Source organism: Idiotropiscis lumnitzeri, chromosome 5, assembly GCF_059441095.1.
Source record: "Idiotropiscis lumnitzeri isolate Australia: NSW breed Sydney's pygmy pipehorse chromosome 5, RoL_Ilum_1.0, whole genome shotgun sequence".
Taxonomy (NCBI): domain Eukaryota; kingdom Metazoa; phylum Chordata; class Actinopteri; order Syngnathiformes; family Syngnathidae; genus Idiotropiscis; species Idiotropiscis lumnitzeri.
In genome coordinates this window covers 15,845-37,000 of record NC_142395.1, presented here as the reverse complement: position 1 = coordinate 37,000, position 21,156 = coordinate 15,845, and positions in this window count along the sequence as shown.

Sequence of the window (21,156 nt, the reverse complement as noted above, 5' to 3'; positions counted from 1 at the left end):
TCACCAGAACACCACAAGTGGGCTCTGTTATTGTACTTAAAGATGCATCTTACAAACCTGTGTTCTCCAAGGCCAGCTGGTCCATAGTCTTAAGTTATTTCTTCGCCAACATCAATGTCTCGGAGCGCAAACAGACAGAGGTGTGGTCTGTCCTCTGTTGTCATCTTCTTCATTTTACAGTTGGGGTGCATGTGGTCATCATTAACCAGTCTTCCCAGACTGCCATCTTCTTGAGCTGCATCAACACTTAAAATAGATTAAAAAAAACAAAAACAATTATTCAATCAATGTCAGAAATTAATCTTTGAGACAATCTTGTGTACACAAAACATAAAAATAGGAAATCCACAATTTTTAAATCTAAATCAAATCATACAAGAAATTTCTATTGGAATCAGACCCTATTAACAGCTTGTCTTTGAGACTTCATGATCTATATTTTCATTTGTACAGATTCAACGCATGAATAAAAGTAATTATACATTTTTGCTTAGAGAATGATTTTTCCCCTAACACTTATGGGATGAGTATGTGTTTATTTTTTTAAATAAAAACAAAAATAAGATAACATCTCAATCTTTGCCTCACCTCCAAGTTTTTTCTTGCCGGCGGAAGTCAAACAAAAAGACAGTGCCTCTTCCATCCATCTTCCTGCGTTGAGATTCATCAGAATCTATCAATTTTCCTCTGTACTCCATAATAAAGAATAAAGTCGTCTTTCCTGAAAGGGGCCTTGGTAAATACTCCTCGACCTAGTTAACAGGGAAATCAAGTTAGCTTCGTCATATTTTTAAGCACACAAATAAGGAGTCATCATATTCATTTGGGCCACTATACTAATGTAGGGTGGTTTGAAACATTGCTTCTTGTGAGGGATAGAGCAGAGCCCTTCTTTATGATTTTAAAGGAACAGACCAGCCAAAATTCATTTTCCAGCATTGCATTAGCCAGTATGTATTAGGACTGAAAGTACAAATGTCAATTGCACCTGGTTACGTAAAAAAAAACTTTAAGATTATTTAGTTTCAAAACAATGACATACACTGTACACAGTCATATTGGATCGCGTCACGTGATCTCTGTGACGTATTACGTGCTTTACACTAGACTATCAATATCGGACTTGTTCACTGGTCTATTGTGGTATAAAAATGCTGGAGGGCGTCATCAAGTACAGCCTTAATTTAGATAGAACTCCTACCATCAGGTTTCACACTCACTGAAATAACTTGAAACTGACAAAAGTGGCAAAAGAAAAGGTCAAGACACTCTTAATGTAAAATAACCACTTAAAAAACGATGTCAGCTTGGTTATCAGAAAACAATAATATATCTTAGCAAAAGCGTTAACATCATACCTTTAAATTAGTTTATATACTTCGCTTCTAACTCTGCAGTCTTGTCCAGACCCTTGACTGCATGTTCAATAGTATCCTGCTTTGGGGACTTCCTGCATCTCAGGGAAGGCATTGTTTATTCTATAAAGAAAAAAGACAGTATTGTGTTGAGAATTATTAATACTATGGGCTAAATGGAGTTTTAACAATATCAGTGTAAGAAAAATAAATTATAAATTAAAAAAAATATCAATTCCTCCATCCCAATTAACGATTTCAACCATAATAGTTTATATTGAAGTTTAAACAACAGACACAGACAGATTTATGCAGTGTGACTACAAAAATCTTACCAAAATTGCATTCACAGTAACCTTTGCTTTAAGAATCATGTAATTAACCAGTGAACATCGTGTCTTACACAAAAATTAATGACAGAAATTATCATGGTACTTGCATTCTGTGGTTCTCTAACAAAAGTGCAAGCTGTTAGCTCCGCAAAGCTAACGCAACAAGCTAGCGTCCCTCGTGCTCACATTCAATGCAAACCTGACCACCGGATGACAATACGCGTCGGTTTAGTTCTTTAAATGAGTAAAAGCACCATGACGTTTTATAATTATTCAATGCTTAACTGGAGCTCGTCAATTATGTCGATGTAGGAGCACATGTTTGCTAGGCCAGTGTTGTAGGCCCACATCCATGGTGCTACTTTGTATAGTGTTTTCCACACAACTATCTCTAACTATGAACAAATGCACTCGACGCATGTTTTGAAAAAAACCCAACGAAAAACACTTACCTCTCCGTTTCAACAGCAGTTCGAACTTCGAAGTGGTGATATTCTCCAGCGTTAAGCACCTGCTAGAACTGCGAATAGGTCAAATTCAACAGCGTCTTTTTTCTGTCTTAATAAGGACGCGATGAGAGGAGGAGCGCTTGCCTTTTCGTCAGCACGCCCCGCGCGGGTGGTGCTGCTTTATCACTCTCTATCTGTGCCCGCCCGCCGGCACGTCGATAGAAAAATAATATTCCTTCAAACATTACTTTCATCTTCTTAACGTTTTGTAGTGAATTTAACAGGTTCACCACTTTTTTCAAATACACCAATGGAAAACAGGTCTTAATTGAGGAAACATACAAAGAGCGTCTCACAAACACCTTATGATGAGCAATGTAATTTGATCACGTTTTTTGTCACTGCCTGGACGTTGGGTTCACTGGCCTGGTGGCAGTGGCTTGTAGACACTGTCACTGAGTGGGAACGGATCTCAAGGTGGGTCAAACTAACCCAAGCAGTGGATCGGTCCGTTTTTTAAATTTATTAATTTTTTTATTTTATGTATTTATTTACTATTTAATACAAGGGCTTCGGCTCACTACCAGTGGGCGGGACCAAAGAATTTGGGTTTCCTTTGAGCTAGGAGGCAGTCAAAGGCAGTCCAATCCCCGGCAACATAAAGCGCCTAGCTCTGGGGACATGGAATGTCATTTCTCTGGTAGGGAATGAACCCGAGCTGGTGTGTGACTAGACCAGTGGTTCTCAATTATTTCCTGTCATGCCCCCCCTACCAAGAAGAAAACAATTCGCACCCCCCCACCACAATTTTCTTTTACATTTCGTACTAATGTACATGTTCTTTGCATATTAATGTTAGATTGTCAATAAAATATCTTACCTTAACAAAGCTAAATTGATAAAAATAAAATATCATTTTGAGAACGACTATTGTGAGGATCTCGAAACTCAGTACTCTGTGGTGCTAATATTGATGAGATGATGAATATGTTGAAGCCACAGAACAAAAAGATTAGATATTGTTTGGAAATTAATGACGTACATAAAGGAATATCAGCCTTGATTGGAGTACATTACTGCATTTAAATTTTTAATAAAAATGAAACAATTATTGATGTTATGACCACTATGAAGAATTTAAAAAACAATATATAGGGATAATTATAGTTTTCATTTTGTTATGTGTAGTCTGTTCATGTTGCATTATTTTTATGACAAAGACGATGGTTAATCGTAGGTTTGTTGCCCAAATGTACCATTACAACCTGATTAATGTTGAGAATGACGAACTCAAACTGGACACTGAAACGTAAAAACACATGGACTTCTTGCCCCTGTCCTCACACGTGCACACACACACACACCATACACGAAGATCCGGGAGGTAAGGACGGCTGTCCTACAGGATGCGGATGGAAGAACAACTGCAGCGGAACAATGCCAGGGATGTCTGGAGGGGCCTGAAGACCATCTCAGGCCACGGACAAGCAGGTAAGACCCAGAAGGGGGGGGGGCTTCAGTGGGCAAATGAGTTGAACCTATTTTTCAATAGGTTTGATCAAATGTCTGACCCCGCTCAGGCTTCCCTGATGCAGCCCCCACCCACCCCTCCTGCCACTGCGAACAAGACCCTCTCTCCCCCTCTCTCGCCCCTCTCTCTCTCCACAGGCTCCAGTTCCCAGCCTCATCAGACAACCACCACTTCCTCCTGCTCAGCCTTGTTCCTCACAACATCTCAGGTGAAGAACCAGCTGAGGAAGATGAAGGCGAGGAAGGCGGCAGGCCCAGATGGGATCAGCTCCCAGCTCCTCAAATCCTGCGCAGACCAGCTGTGTGGAATCGTCCAGCACATGTTCAACCTGAGCTTGAAGCTGGGCAGAGTCCCCCAGCTGTGGAAAACATCCTGCCTGGTTCCGGTTCCAAAGACACCCCATCCGAAGGAGCTCAACAACTTCAGACCAGTGGCGCTGACGTCTCATCTGATGAAGACCCTGGAGAGACTGGTCCTCGTCCATCTGCGCCCCCTGGTCAGCTCCTCAATGGACCCACTCCAATTTGCATACCAGCCTGGCATCAGTGTGGATGATGCCATCATCTACCTGCTCCACACTTCACTCTTCCACCTGGAGAAGGCGGGGGGCACGGTGAGGATCATGTTCTTTGATTTCTCAAGTGCTTTCAACACCATCCAGCCCGCCTTATTGGGAGACAAGCTGGAGCAGGCGGGAGTGGCCCACCACCTCATCACATGGATTCACAACTACCTCACAAACCGGCCACAGTACGTGAGAACACAGGACTGTGTGTCTGACGTGCTCCTCTGCAGCACGGGAGCGCCGCAGGGAACTGTGCTGGCTCCCTTCCTGTTCACCCTCTACACCTCGGACTACAAATACAATTCCACAACCTGTCACCTGCAGAAGTTCTCTGATGACTCTGCGATTGTCGGCCTCATCACTGACGATGACGATCGGGAGTACAGAGGGGTTACGCAGGGGTTCGTGGACTGGTGTCAGCAGAACCGCCTCCAAATCAACGCTGGGAAATCCAAAGAGCTGGTGGTGGATTTCCGCAAGCGTCGGCACTCTCCACCTGCACCAGTGAATATCCAGGGAACAGACGTTGAGAGGGTCTCAACTTACAAGTACCTGGGTGTTCATCTGAACAATAAACTGGACTGGAGCGACAACACAGACGCTCTCTATAGGAAGGGTCAGAGCAGACTCTTCCTACTCAGGCGGCTGAGGTCCTTTGGCGTTCGGGGAACACTCCTCAGGAACTTCTATGACTCTGTGGTTTCATCAGTCATCTTCTATGGAGTGGTCTCCTGGGCAGGAGGCATCTCGGGCCGAGACAAAAAGAGACTGGACAAACTGGTGAGGAGGGCCAGCTCTGTCCTGGGCTGCTCCCTGGACTCTGTGGACTCAGTGGGGGGCAGAAGGATGACGGCAAAACTGTCATCAATGCTGGACAAACCAGCCCACCCATTCAATGACACTCTGAGAACACTTTACAGCTCCTTCAGTGACAGACTTTTACACCCTCGCTGTACCAAAGAGAGATTTCGCCGCTCCTTCCTGCCAACTGCTGTCAGACTTTTTAACAAGAACATTGGGTCAGGCCTACAAACGGGAGGGCATTAGTGCAATTGTGCAGTCCTAGGATGCAATATTAACTACTACTGTACTTTCAGCCAAGGGTGTACTTAAATATTGACCAATGATGTATTTTGTTTACCATTACAGTATTCTTATTACAATACTTCTATCACTGTAGTATTTCTACCACTGCAGGATGTTCACTATTACAGTACTTTTATCATTGCAGTACTTTTATCATTGCAGTATTTTTCTATCATTGCGGTACTTTTACTATTACAGTACTTTTACCATTGCAGTACTTTTACCATTGCAGTACTTTCATCATTGCAGTATTTTTCTATCGTTGCAGTACTTTTACTATTACAGTACTTTTACCATTGCAGTATTTTCTATCATGCAGTACTTTTCTATCATTTCAGTACTCTTACCATTACAGTACTTTTATCATTGCAATATTTTTATGATTGCAGTATTTTCAATCATTCAGTAGTTTTTATCATTACAGCGTTTCCCCCTCCGTATAATGGACAAACATTAGGAGTGTTTCCTTACACTTAGATACGTTTATACTGTGTATATTTGCATGCTTTTTCTGAATGTCTGCTGCTAATGTTATACATTAACGGCTACATTACGCCGCCGACTCTGTGTGATCTATATCTTTGCTGCTGTAACACCTCAAATTTCCCCATTGTGGGACTAATAAAGGACATCTTATCTTATCTTATCTTATCTTATCTCTCCTACAACGAGGCAAGGGCCTCCACCAAGTCACCCCAGGGACAAGTTTTATTCCCTGATGGTCATCAAATTATGAGGATCTCATTCTACGCCGGAAGGGAGGAGGGGAATTTTTCCCTAATGTGAGGTTTTCGCTCCTCCACTGATGATCACACTGTTGTATGATTTCATTATGATGATCTGTCTTAAAGCCGTAAGGACATGATTTTTAAATCCACAACAGGGGGGAAATGTAAGATGGGCTGAGGATAGGTAATCAGTTTGTGTATTCATAATCATGTTTTTATACACTCATTAATGTTGAACACACACAGAGACACTTACTTGTTATTTTAACACACACACACACAGACACCGTATCCTGAAGATGTGTTTAGTTAAACTGACCTTGGGTTATGATTTTCTGCCTGCTGGAGTCCCTGGTGATTAGTTATTGATGCTTTAGTTAAACTGACCTTTATACCGTGAGTTATTGATGTTTTCTGTCTCTTGGTGATTAGTTGTTGATGCTTTTCTGTCTTCTGGTGATTAGTTATTGATGAGTTAGTTTCAATAAAAAGGCAGAACGGAGGGTGAGAGTCAGAGGGTGTGCGGGATTGAACTGGCAAGACGGCTGTTTCGCCTCCTGGCTCCCTCTCCCATTCTGAATGGCACAAAACGAAAACTTTAGTAAGTTATTTCAGTCTAAAAAAGGCGTCAGGGCATTTTTAAACCGGACAGTAAGTCGCCACTGTCTTGGTTCCTTTTTGTGCCTTGACCCATACCGGAATTATTGAAAGGATGCAGTCCTATTTACAGGCCCCAGTGACACCCCAGGTTTCTGTTGTTTGTACGAGGGCGCTTAATAGGTACTGCTATTCACAATCGTCTTAGGCTGTTTCTTTGCAGAAGTTTATGGACAATGTGTAGTGCTGTAGGATGCAGTCTAGAGCATTCTTGACATTGAAGCTTTTGTTTCCAGCAACTGCTAATGCGACCGTGCATCAAACATGCAAAACACAGACCCTTGCTCCTCAAGAAGTCAATCTTATCCTTGTGATGCTTTCTCCTAAATTCCTTACCAATTGTGAGACTGTGTTGCTCTCCATTACAATTAGCACATGGTTTGGCAATAGCATCCACTGAAACAGGTTCTGCCTTTGGCGTGGTGGTTTTGTTGTTTTCCATCTTGGCGGGTACAATGACTGTTGTGAAGACTTTCTTTGATTTTGTTGTTTCTGTGTGTTGTGATTTTGTTTTCTGTTTTATAGAAATCTTTCGTGCTTGTCAACAAAGTCAACAAAATCCTTAAACTTCACTCTTCTATTTGTTCTTTCTTGGAGATTGCAGGCAAATTTTCTCCAAGATTCTATAAGTCTGTATGGAAGTTTGTTTGCCAATGCCTTTATATTAGCCATGTTGTCCAAGTCCTCCATGTAATTAACATCTGCCATTATGTTCGAACAGCCCATAAGGAATAATGTGAAAGACTGAAGTGCAACACCATCTTCAGACTTGATTGTTGGCCAATCCATGGCTTCCTTTAAATATGCTTCTGCTATCATGAAGTCATCACCATAAAACTCCTTCAAGATTTGTTTTGCTTTGGTATATCCTGTCAGAGGTTCCATATGGATGCAGCTCTTCACCAACTCATGTGGTTGTTCACTAGTATACTGCAGCTAAAATTGAAGATGATCACGGTTATCACTTGTACGGCCTTCAATCCCATGTTCAATGGCACCTATACAGGTTTTATAATGCAGAGGGTCGCCTGTAAAACGTAGGAATGGAAAGTTCGGGAAGAAGCGATGCTTTTTGACTCTTTGCTAAGTATTCTGCGACACTGGCTTGCTGTGAGATTGCGTGGCAAAGGCCATCAAGCACATGTCCCTGTTGTTCTCTACTTTCTGTCTGATGTGGAAATCTAGCCATTGGAATAGTCGAAGTGGGAGCATTTCAGGTCAACACTGCTTGTTGCTCTGATAGGCTGTGATGGTAATTGAATGTTTTTCCTTGTTTAAATTGTAACACACTCATCAGGAATGTGGATACCATCCTCCTGGGTATTTTCATATCTTCTCAAGACATCCAATTTAGCATCAGACTCAGGGAGTGCCGTTTGCATTGCATGCATTTCCTTCTTTGCTTTAATTGCAGCTTCTTCTTGCTCAAGTGCCAACCTTTGTTGTAAATCAGCAGCCTTTGCCTTTAAACATGCTCGTTCCATTTGAGCCTTTAATTTAATTGAAGACGTTGACAGAAGTGAGCTTCTGTCTGTTAGATTCTTTACTTCTACTTCTATGGGTGTAGTTAGTTGATGCAGATCTACTATCAGCAGGTGATATTTGTTTATTGCATCCTTCCTCTGCACGTTTCAAAACGTCCTTCTTCCATTGCTCACATTTCCATTAATTACATTTTTTGGATCAAACCAGTTATTTTGGTCATCGGCAAAATCCTCTTCAGTCTTTAAATTTTGCAGACCGGAATTGAGGTCCACAAATTCTTGCTCCATGCCGCTAAAGCAAACACGAACCTCAGTTTTTTACAGCGTCAACATTTGCATCATCCTCCATCAATTGTTCAATTTGACGTTGCATGGAGGTCAATTGAGCAAATTTGCAGCTGCGTGCCTGCATCCGTTTAGGCTTGTGATCTTCTACAGCTTTTCTCCGTCATTTTTAATGTCCGCTTTCCACTGTCTTGTTCCTCCATGTCAATCCACAATGAAGCAAACAAAAACGTCAAACTGACTGTAGCGTCTCAATTTGTAGGTCAGCCGAATGACGATCAAAGTTTTAAGCGGTTTACTCACGCACCTGTTACGTGCGCGTCCTTGTTAACTCGCGATGCTTGTCAAGTATGGACGCATGCTAACAGCTAGCAGCTCATTGTCCCGACTGGAAAGTTGCTCCTTAGCTGTGATGTGCCTAGGGTTACACTATCTATCATTAACAAACACAGCCAGCCCTCCTCTTTCCTCTTACCGCTTTCCAGTGTCCTGTCCGCAAGTAGTATTTGGAAGCCGTCAAATTCCACAACGGTGTCCGGCGTTAGCTCTGTTAGCCATGAATCCGTGAACATCAGCAAGCTAGCTCATTGGAAGTTCCTCTCGTGCCGCGTTAGCGCTGTTAGCTCGTCCATTTTCTTGGGAAGGTATCTAACATTTCCCATAAAAACGGACGGGAGGACGGGGTGGTCACGCCTCCTCTTTGCCTGGCGTTTCGCCCCCGCGCGACATCCCCCGTCTCTTCCTCCTCAACTCGCGGGGGATATCGGGTCTCGCTCCGGGAGTCGGCACGGGGTTAGCACGAAGTGCTAACAGCTGATCTCTTGTGTAAACGATTGATCCGTAGCTCCCAGTGACATCTCCGGACACGATCACGCAAAAAACAGCCCTCAGCAGCAATAAAACCACCGCAATTTGGATGTCCATTGCTGCGATGAGGTAAAATAAATAAAACTGGGTAAAGGGAAAAACACGCGAAAAAGGCTCAAATAGTGAGCCGTGCTGCTCTAGCAGGTAGCCACTCGCGTGGCGACGGAACCGGAAAAACAAATGTGGTCCCATCAAAATCTGATTGGATATTTAAAAATAAAAGCGTGAAAATTTGCTTATTTGTCTGTCGTCACCAATGATTAAAAAAATTAAAATCATTACAAAATCCTCAAGCTATCGTGATACCAGACGAGTTCTGCGGGACACCAGACCACCCCAGTTGTCCACAAAAAGTGGTCACTTCAAAATTTGATGTGGCATTTCAAAATAAAAAAATCACCTGAAATATGCACTGTGATCAACACTGATTTAAAAGAAAAATCTTTAAAAAATATCCTCAAACTATCGTGATACCAAACCAGGACTGGGGATACTAGACCACACCAGCTGTCCACCAAAAGTGGTCACATCAAAATGTGATGTGGCACTTCAAAATAAAAGTAGCCTGAAATTCGCTTATTTCACGGTCATCACCACTGAGTTAAAAAAAAACATAGCTCGAGCTTTCGTGATACCAGACCAGTTTTGTGGGACACGAGACTACCCCAGCTGTCCATAAAAAGTGGTCCCATTGAAATCTAATTTGTAATTTCAAACTAAAAGTTGCCTGAAATCTGCACATTTCACTGTCATCATGCCTGACTTTAAAATTTCATTAAAAAATATCCTCTAGCTATGGTAATACCAAACCAGGTTTGGAGGACACTAGACAACACAGCTTTCCACCAAAAGTAGTCCCATCAAAATGTAAGGAGGCATTTTAAAATAAAAGAGCTGGAGCTGTCGTAATACCAGACTAGTTTTGTTGGACACTCGACGACCCCAGCTGTTCATCAAAAGTGGTCCCATCAAAATCTGGTGTAATTTCACAATAAAAAAAAAAACACCTGAAATATGCACATTTCATTGTCATCAACACTGATTTTAAAATAATCATTTCAAAATACCCTCGAGCTATCGTGATATCAGACCCATTTTGGGGGACACTAGACAACCCCAGTTGTCCATCAATTGCGGTCCCACCAAAATGTGATACGGCATTTCAAAATAAAAGTAGCCTGAAATCAGCATACATCACTGTTATCAGGCCTGACTAAAATATCATGACAAAATATCCTCCAGCTATCATGATACCAGACCAGACATATTTCACTGTCATCACCATTGATTTTAAAAAATTTATTAAAAACTAGAGCTGCGAGCAGCTATAAAGGGCCCTCGCCACCCGGACAACGTTGGGGTACTGGCACGTTGGAAATGTGAAATATTTCCGAGAAATAACGTGAGGAATCTTCAAGAGGAATTTGCTTGTAGTTAAAGTTAGAGCAGCTTTTGTTTTCAAAGCCTCGTCAATGTTTGAAGTAAATTTGTTGGCAGGCACTACAGGTGCATCAAATCAAAGACTAATAGACTGAAAAACATTTTCTTTCCGAGAGCCATCACCATTCTGAACTCTCACACACATGCACACACACACGACCACCCTTACCTTGCTGAACAGCGACGTATTGTGTTGTATTTCTCCAATTTCATACTATTTTCCATCACAATATTTATTCTCTTATTTATCTAATTTATATATTTGATTAAATTATTGTTGTATTGCACTGGAGAGGGGAGCTCCCTAATCTTGTTGCACACTGTACAATGACAATAAAAGGATTTCGGATTCTGATAAATTTAGAATGGCCGACTTCCTGTTCAATTTAGCATACGGCTCCATGAGACTTTTTATTAGGTCTTGGCTTTGTACACACTTCATCAAATTTTCAGTTTGGTGAAACAGAGATATGGGGCTGTTTTTTTTGTTGTTTTTTTTTTCTAGGGGGCGATAGCGAGCCATTTTTAAACAACTGTACGACAAAATAATAAAATATTGTGAATATTGAATCAACTCCCGGTTGGGTGGACGCTGGCACGTTTGGCTGCCACTGCTCACCGGTAACTCTCAGAAATTTTTTGGATCCGCTTGTTGTACCTGCTTTAGCAGTTTACAATCCCTCCAGTTACAGTGATTTTATTTATTATCTGTATGTTGAGCGATCCCGATTCTCATGAATGCCACCCACCGATTGCATAGTCGCTGACGCGTCTACTGTGGCTAAAGTTTAGCTTACCTATCAAAGTTAGCACCTGTCTGCCATGTGGACCCGCAGGCCAGTCTGCTTCTCGCACTTCTGCCTGTTCCTGTCATGTCATCAACCTGTGTCAGGACAACTTCAATCCACTGCCGCTGAACTCCGCTGGATTTACCGACACATGCCCGAGGGAAACGCACCACCACCACTGCTCCTCCTCCCGAACATCGCTCGTCGACCCTTGAAGGATTGTATGGCAATTACCGGCATTTTAAACATTTATGGGACAGAATGTCAATTATTTAATTTAGCAGGTTTATATTTACTGAATATGCTATGATCGCAAAATTCCGGACGAACTGGCGAGGCTGCCCGGCTCACCGTGGCTTGTCATCGGGACCGGGAGGCGGCGCAGGCGACGCAGAGAGAGGAAGCAGTAGCGGGGCTGCAGGTCCGGTGTCTTGCAACGTCTGCGACGGCAGCCCCATAGGCAACCACTGCCGAGCCTGTACCTCACCAACGCCAGATCCGTGGTCCACAAAATCGACGACCTGGGATTACAAATCCTGGGAAACCGCTATGTGCGAGACAGCAGTGTGATCGTCGTCACGGAATCCTGGCTGCACGCAGACGTCCCCGACGCTAGCATCCAGCTGGCCGGGCGCTCGCTACATCGCGCGGATCGGACGAGGGACACCGGTAAGAGAAGGGGCGGGGTGGCTCTGTGTTTACGTGCATGAGAACTGGTGCGGCGATAGCACGATCGTCGAGAAGCACTCTTCCCCCGACATCGAGTTCATGTCCGTTAAATGCCGGCCTTATTTTCTCCCGAGGGAGCTAACGGTCGTGATTGTCACAGCTGTTTACATCCCTCCCGACGCTAGCACTAGCACGGCGCTCTCGCTACTCGCGTGCGTCATCAATAAACATCAGTGGGCCCACCCTGATGGCGTTCACGTAGTAGCGGGAGACTTTAATAAGGCCAATTTAAAGACTGTACTCCCAGAGTTTCACCAGCATGTCAAGTGCCCAACGAGGGGAGACAACACTCTCGACCATGTGTACTCGAACATCAAGCACGCATACAGGGCCCTCCCACTCGCCCCCCTCGGCCAGTCAGACCACCTGTCCTTGCAGCTCGCACCTGCATACACCCCTCTCAGGCGCAGATTCAGGCCCACCACAAAGACTGTGAAAACCTGGCGTGACGGCGCCATGAGTGAATTACAGGACTGCTTTCAAGACACAAACTGGGGCCTCTTTGATCATCAGGACCTTGATGTCTACACACATTGTGTACTGGACTACATCAAGTTCTGCATGGAAACTGTGTCCCTACACAGGACTATACGGACCTTCCCAAATGCGAAGCCCTGGATGTCCAGCAGGGTTCGCTCTCTCCTCAAGGCCCGTGACGCTGCCTTCAGGTCAGGCGACAAAGCCCAGTACAGGGTGGCTCGTGCTGACCTGAGCAAAGGCATCAAGCTAGCCAAGGCAACCTACAAGGGGAGGCTGGAGGCCCACCTTGCCAGTAACAGACCACGGGAGGTGTGGCAGGGTCTACGGAGCATCACCAACTTCCGTGGCAGCAGCACGACCTCTGCAGACCCGAGTGCATCGCTGGCAGAGGAGCTTAACTGCTTCTTCGCTCGCTTTGACTCGTCCCAACCGTCACACCCCCGCACTTCATGCTCCAACTCCCCCCCACTCACCGTAGAGGAACACGATGTGAGGCGCGCGCTCCTGGCTGTTAAACACAGGAAAGCTACTGGACCCGACGGAATACCAGGCAAGGTCCTCAAAACACCAACTGTCACATGTTTTCTGCAGGATCTTCAACCGCTCCCTGGCTCAAGCAGTCATCCCCTCCTGCTTGAAAACTTCCACCATTATTCCTGTCCCCAAAAAGTCACCAGCCGTCCACCTGAATGACTACCGTCCTGTTGCTCTCACACCAGTCATCATGAAGCGTTTCGAGAGGCTGGTTCTCCAGCACATCAGGGACTGCCTTCCTCCCACTCTGGACCCCTACCAGTTTGCATACCAGATCCACTGAGGACGCCATCAACACTGCTCTGCATGTTGTGCTGGGCCACCTGAAACAACAGCGGAGCTATGCAAGGATGTTCTTTGTGGACTACAGCTTGGCATTCAACACAATCATCCCAGACATCCTCGTCGCCAAACTGGACATTCTCGGCCTCCCTGCCCTCACACGCATCTGGATTAAGGACTTTCTGACCAACAGACCCCAGACTGTGTTGCTCGGCCCCTACACGTCCTCCACCTGCATGCTGAGCACCGGTTCCCCTCAAGGATGCGTGCTGAGCCCTCTCCTATACGCCCTCTACACCTACGACTGCAGCCCGGCCCACGGCAACAACACCATCGTCAAGTTTGCTGACGACGCGACAGTGGTCGGTCTGATCTCGAAAGGTGACGAGACAGCCTACAGAGAGGAGGTAAAGAGACTGACAGCTTGGTGCAAGGACAACAGACTGCAAAAACAAAGGAGATTGTCGTCGACTTCAGGAGGAACAAGACGGTGCCGCCCCCCCTCTGCATCGAAGGCGTGTGTGTGGAGAGGGTCCACACGTTCAAGTTCCTCGGAGTACAGATCTCCGACGACCTTTCTTGGACTCACAACACCACAGCAGTGGTAAAGAAGGTCCACCAGCGTCTGCACTTCCTGAGAGTCCTCAGGAAATTCAACCTGGACAGGAAGCTGCTGCTAGCCTTCTACCACTCGTCCATTGAGAGCCTGTTGACGTACTGTGTCTCCACCTGGTACAGCGGCTGCACTGAGGCGGACAGAGTGAGGCTCCAGAGGACAGTCAAAACAGCGCAAAGGATTATTGGCTGCCCTCTCTCCTCACTGTCGGACATCTAAACCGCCCGGTGCCTCAGAAGGGCTCTCAACATCGTCAAAGACAATACCCACCCAAAATCACACCTGTTCGACCTGTTGCCCTCTAGCAGGCGCTACAGATGCATCAAATCGAGGACCAATAGACTGAGAAACAGTTTCTTTCCGAGAGCCATCTCCATTCTGAACTCTCACACACACACGAGAACACCCCTACCTTGCAGAACAGCATCGTGATGTGTTTTTATATACCCTATTCTGTACTAAATTCCATTGCACTCTCTTATTTATTTATCTAATTTATATATTTGTCTGTATTATTGTTGTATTGCACTGGAGAGGGGAGCCCTCTAATCTCGTTGCACACTTGAGTACAATGACAATAAAGGGATTTCTAATTCTAATTCTAATTCTACTACGCATAGGAATGACTGATTGTAGTCATGGTCTTTACTGTTTTATGATATTATTTTCACATGCTAACGTTATATTACTTAGTTTATAAATGTGTGAACATAGTATTTTCATGACCTACACTCACATTCACATCATACATATTCAGTCTGCACATTACAAACTGATGACAAGCCAGACAGCACTTCATGGACAAATATGACAAAGCACATTCTCCACGTAGGCCATAGAGATGCAAACATACCAAATTGGGCACTGGATTTAGTTTTAAAATCGCTGCATTGGCTCCCCGTGTGTTTCAGGATTGATTTTAAGGTGCTTCAATTAGTTTTTAAATGCCTTAACGGTCTTGGGCCATCCTCGCGGACCCTGAGGTCCTCTGGCACCGGCCTGTTAATTATTCCTAGGGTGAGGACTGGAACACATGGCGAGGCTGCATTCAGCCATTCTGGTCCTCGTCTATGGAATAGCCTGCCGGAGGACATCAGGTCCGCAGAGACCGTTGATATTTTTAAAAGGAGGCTCAAGACCAGACCTGGGCATTGCACGGCCCGCGGGCCACATCCGGCCCGCCGGGTGGCACTGACTGGCCCGTATGACAGACCTGGGCATTGTATGGCCCGGGCCACATACCTTTGGTTGACTCTGACCGCGAGTGTAAGGTTAATTGGAAATTTCAAAATAAACATACTTTTTAATTTCACCTCATTCATGGGCTAAAGCTGCACTGCTTTTATTCTGAAATTGTTTTTTTTTTTTTATTCCCGCACAATGTGCGTCGCACATAATGACGTAATGCGTTTATCAAGACATGCGCGCAATTGAATCACAACAAGACGACGTTCGCCCTCAAAAATGTCCGCTCAGGCTAAAAAAAGAAAGGTAGATGCCGAATGTAGAATTTTCAACAAAAATTGGACAGCGAAGTATTTATTTACTGAAGTTAGAGGTAAAGCTGTGTGTTTAGTTTGCGGGGAGCAGATCGCCGTGTTGAAGGACTACAATTTGAGTCGGCATTACCAGACGAAACATGGAGAGAAATATAAAAACGGCACCAGATAACAATGAACTGGGACACTTTTTCTCAAAATCACAGTTCAGTGACAGTCAATATGTTGTATCTTGCTTAATGTTTGGTGCAAAAAGACAATATTGTGATGTCTTTAAAATGCTCAGAACCTTTACACAACTATCCAACAGTATATGGAACTCAAAATGTGTTTTGAAGTGAATGTGACAGAATATGTTTACTAATATGAGTCACAAATAGTAAAAAATGTTAATATTTTGTCTACCATTGTGTTGAGAAATTTGAATGAATAAATTTTTGGAAGGCAACCTCATTTTTTCAGTTTATTTGGTATTTAGTTTCATTGCTTAACTTTAATATATACTCTTGCCAGCTTGTCAAAACAGTGCTATTTACTGCTTTTTAAAAAAGAAATACAATTAATATTATGCAGAATTGAGTTCAGCCTTTTGGCCCGGCCCTCCACAATATTTTATGTTTCTTATGCGGCCCCATGGAAAAAATAATTGCCCACCCCTGCTCAAGACTCACCTTTTTTGTTTGGCTTTTAAATAATTTATCTTAGTCTTTTAATTCAGGACTGTCATTTTATCTATTATCATTGTCTTTAATTTTTTTTAGCTTCTTTGTCTTTTAGTATCATTTTTCTTATACATTTTAGCTCCGTCGTTTTATATTATTGTCTTTTAATTTTTAGCTTCTTCTATGTCTTTTAGTATCATAATTTTTCTTAAATATTTTAGCTTCGTCTTTTTATATTATTGTCCTTTAATTTTTAGCTTCTTTTTTGTTTAGCATTATCATTTTCTTTTATATATTTTAGCTCCAGTGTTTCCTCAAGGGGGGCCTCCGCGCTGGGAGGTGTGGCTGGCCTTCTCACAGGGGGCTTCATCCCGGAGGCTCCTTAGGCCCGGGGCCCTCTGCACTATGTGTAGGGTCTACCCCGGTCAGTCTGGGCTAGGGGTCTGTGTGTTGGCGCAGCTCCCTGTGGGCGTGAGCCGTCATCCCTTTCAGCGCGGATTACCTACCCTGGGTACATTTTCTCATATGGTTTCTCTGTGCCTTACCCTGTCTTTCTACTAAGATGGTTTATTAAGTTGTGTGAATGCGAGTGTTCTGTGTGTATGCGAGTTCAGGCGTGTATGTTGATGTGTCTTGTGTTTATGTTGAGTGGGTGGAATGGGTTTTAGTTTTTCGTTGTAATTTGGATGTTTTTATTGTACAGCACTTTGAGCCGCATTTTATGTATGAAAAGTGCTCTTATAAATAAAATTTGATTGATTGATTGGAGGGTTCACTGGGACGCCATTGCAAAAACACATTCTGAAAGACATAATTTGATTTTGGAGCACACATACATGCACACTGACAAGATTACAGGGGAATACCAGCAGGAGAGACGGAGAGACGGAGAGACTGCCCGCCGGAGAAGGCCAGCCGTGGAATACCAGTCTTGGGGACCAGCTGGGAATCAACCATCCAGACAATGATTAATCTGGAGAGGACCTTCCCTTGGACGTAGACCCGTGTCGGGGGAAGAATGTGAGGCTGGGCTGAGATAACGCACGACTCTTTTCGACTGTGCTTGCCCGAGTACATTTTCTCATGAGATTAAGAAAAAGCCGCTCAGTACTATTTCCTGAACCTCTGCCCCATTCATTTCAAAAGTCCTAGATAATGTAGTCGCCACTCAACTCCACTCTCATCTCACCTGCAATAACCCTTTCAGTCCGGTTTCCGTGCACTTCACAGCACTGAATCAACTCTACTCAAGGTCACCTCTGATCTCCTCATTGCAGCTGACTCCGATTCATTCTCCATTGTCATCCTTCTTAACCTGACTGCGGCCTTTGACACCATCTCACACACCATCCTTCTCAAAAGACTTTCTTCCATCGGCATCACCCACACCGCCCTCAACTGGTTCCATTCATACTTCAAAGACCGCACTCAGTTCATCCAGCTTAAATATTTCTCATCAAAGTCCCTCCCAGTCACCTCAGGTTTGCCCCAAGGCTCGGTCCTGGCCCCCCTATTATGTATCATATACCTCCTTGCCCTTGGCAGCATTTTCCGAAAATTCAATATCGCTTTATATTGCTTCGCGGATGACACCCAGCTCTAGTTCTCCTGCAAACCCAGCATATCACTCCCTCCCACCTCCGTCACCTCCTGTCTATCTGAAATCAATGACTGGTTTTCTAATGATTTCATGAGGCTTAACAGCGACAAAACAGAAGTTATTCTTTTCAGTACAAAATCAATACAATCCAAAGTTGTCAGTTTTCCCATTCCTGTTGGCCCCTCCATTGTTTTCCCCTCCCCTCAGGTCAAGAGTCTGGGTGTCATCCTTGACAGCACTCTATCTTTCCATAAGCATAATAACACAACCCGGTCAGCCTACTTCCATCTGCACAATATCAGTCAACACCGCCCCTCCCTTTTTCCCTCATCCACTTCTATTCTGGTCCAAGTCGAGTCAAGTCAATTTTATGTGTATAGCCCTTAATCACAGACAGTCTCAAAGGGCTTTACATAACCACAATCAACATCCACTGATCTTAACCCCCAGGAGGGCAAGGAAAAACTCAAAACCCCATTGGGGGAAAAGTGAGAAAACTTGAGAAGGGACCACAGATGGGGGGGAAACCCCCTTCCAGGATGACCAGGCTGCTTTGGATGCTAAGTGGGCAACATTTGACACATACAATGATGCTATACAATGTTAGATGAGATAATGTGAGAGTCAATTAAATGAAGTGCTGCAGGAAGATGACTTTAGTGGAGTGGGTCCTCATCCAGGACCGTAATCTCCATGGCAGCATATCCGAGGATGAGCCTTCGATCTTGAAATAGTCAGTTTGGGGTAAATTCAGAACAGCCACTTCCAAGTGAATCACCATCACCTAATTCCCAAGCCGTGGAATTGGGAACAGAAAAAAAAGAACAGAAATAGTAAACAGGCCAACAAGTAGTTCAACGAAGTGCTGAAATATAGGGAAATCAGAAGAGGCGCTGCATGAAGACGACTTTGGGAGAGCAGGTCCCTCCCCGGTTGGTCAGTGCCGTAATCTTCATAGCAGGTCACCATCACCTAATTCCCAAGCAGGGGAAGAGGGGGCAGAAAAGAGGAGAAGCGGCAGTAAACAGGCCAACAAATAATTAAATTAGATGCTAAAGTATATAAATAAATTGATCAAATGTCGCGCTGCAGGAAGACGACATCACTGGAACAGGTGCATGCCCAGTTTGTCAATGCCTTAAACTTCCTAGTGGGTCACCGTCACCTAATCCCCCAGCCGGGGAAAAGGGGGCAGAATAGAGAAGAAAAGAGAAAAAGCGGCAGTAAACAGGCCAACAAATAGTTCAACTAAATGCACAAGAGTATAAATGCGTCTTTAATAGTGTTTTGAACATTTCTACTGAGGTGGCGCCTCTAATACCTGAGGGTAGTGCATTCCAAAGCATTGGTGCCCGAATAGAGAACGCTCTAGAACCTGTGGACTTCTTTTTGGCTCGCGGAATCACTAAAAGACCAGCATTTTGTGAGCGAAGGTTTTGGGACGGAACATATGGTACCACGAGGTCAACGAGATAGGAAGGAGCTAAGCCATGCAATATTTTATAGGCAAGTAGCAGAACTTTAAAATCACATCTCAAGTGGACCGGAAGCCAATTCAAATTGGCAAGTATCGGGGTAATATGATCAAACTTTCTCGTTCTAGTCAAGAGTCTAGCTGCTGCATTTTGAACTAACTTTTAATACTAGACATGGGGAGACCCGAGAGCAAAATGTTACAATAGTCGAGGCGAGACGTAACAAACGCATGGATTAAGATTTCTGCATCACAAGTTGATAGAATTGGGCGAATTTTAGCAATGTTACGCAGATGAAAAAATGCAGTTCTAGTAATATTTTTAATGTGCATTTGAAACGACATAGTTGTGTCAAATATAACACCGAGATTTTTTGTTGAATCCTTTTGGGCAATTTATCGATACTCATAGTGGTGTCTTTGAAAAAGGTACCGATGACGCGCTGGTCCAATGATCAGCATCTCGGTTTTATCTGAGTTAAGACGCAAAAAATTGAAAGACATTCATAGTTTAATTTCGGCAAGGCATGCCTCTAATTTATAGCAATCACACGGATTCGTTATATCCAACGGCATGTATAATTGCGTATCATCAGCATAACAATGAAAACTAATGTTATATTTCCGTATAATATCACCAAGCGGTAGCATCTAGTACCAATCCCTGCGGAACTCCGCGTGTGATCTTACAAAGATCAGAAGTCGCATTGCCATGAATTACACGGTGCGTCCTCTCCGACAGATACGAATTAAACCAAGAAAGCGCTGAACCTGAAATGCCAACACAAGTTTCAAGGCGTTTTAATAATATGTTATGATCAAGTGTCAAAAGCGGCGCCAAGATCGAGTAAGAGTAATACAGTGAACCCTCGGTTATCGCGGTTAATGGGGACCGAGACCACCCGCGAAAACTGAAAATCCGCGAAGTAGCGGCGCACCTTCAAAAATGCTTAAATTATATATATATATATATATATATATATATATATATATATATATATATATATATATACGGGTAGAGAGAGAGAGAGTGAAATTCATGTTATAACAAAAAAAAATTATTATTAAAACTTCTTATTTTTTTATTCCCCAGCCATTATTTTTGTATTTATTCAATTACTTATTTTTGTATTTATTTAATTACTTCGACTTTTAACTTCTGGTACGCCGTCCGGTGTGCCCTGTGAATGTTATGATCCTCCAGCAGAGCTGGAGGATTGAGCAGGACTCTCCAAACGCAGACACAAGTAGGATAACAATCCGACGCCAGGTAGTCAGTGTAGGTGGTAGTGAGTGTAATCAGTGAGTGAATGGGAATCCGGTGCGGGGCTGGTGGGCGCGTCTCGCAGCAGCTGACCGCATGGCGCGAGACGATCGCTGGAGGAACGCCCACACAGCTGAAAAAACAAAAACACACGCGGCATGACAGGCACGGATCATGCCAGTGAAATGAAAGGTGGCATTCTTCATTTATTTATTTATTCATTTATTCATTCATAACTGACAGCCTCGCGCTCCGCTCGTGCCCGGGGGGAAGAGGTGCTCCTCTTCGGCTTAACTGTGACGCGAGCATGCCCTCCTCCTCCGGAGCTTCCATTCGGTTAAACTTAGGGGCCGCTTGACACCGCCCGTGCCCGGGGAAGGTGCTCCTCTTCGGCTTAACTGTGACGCGAGCATGCCCTCCTCCTCCGTAGCTTCCATTCGGTAAAACCT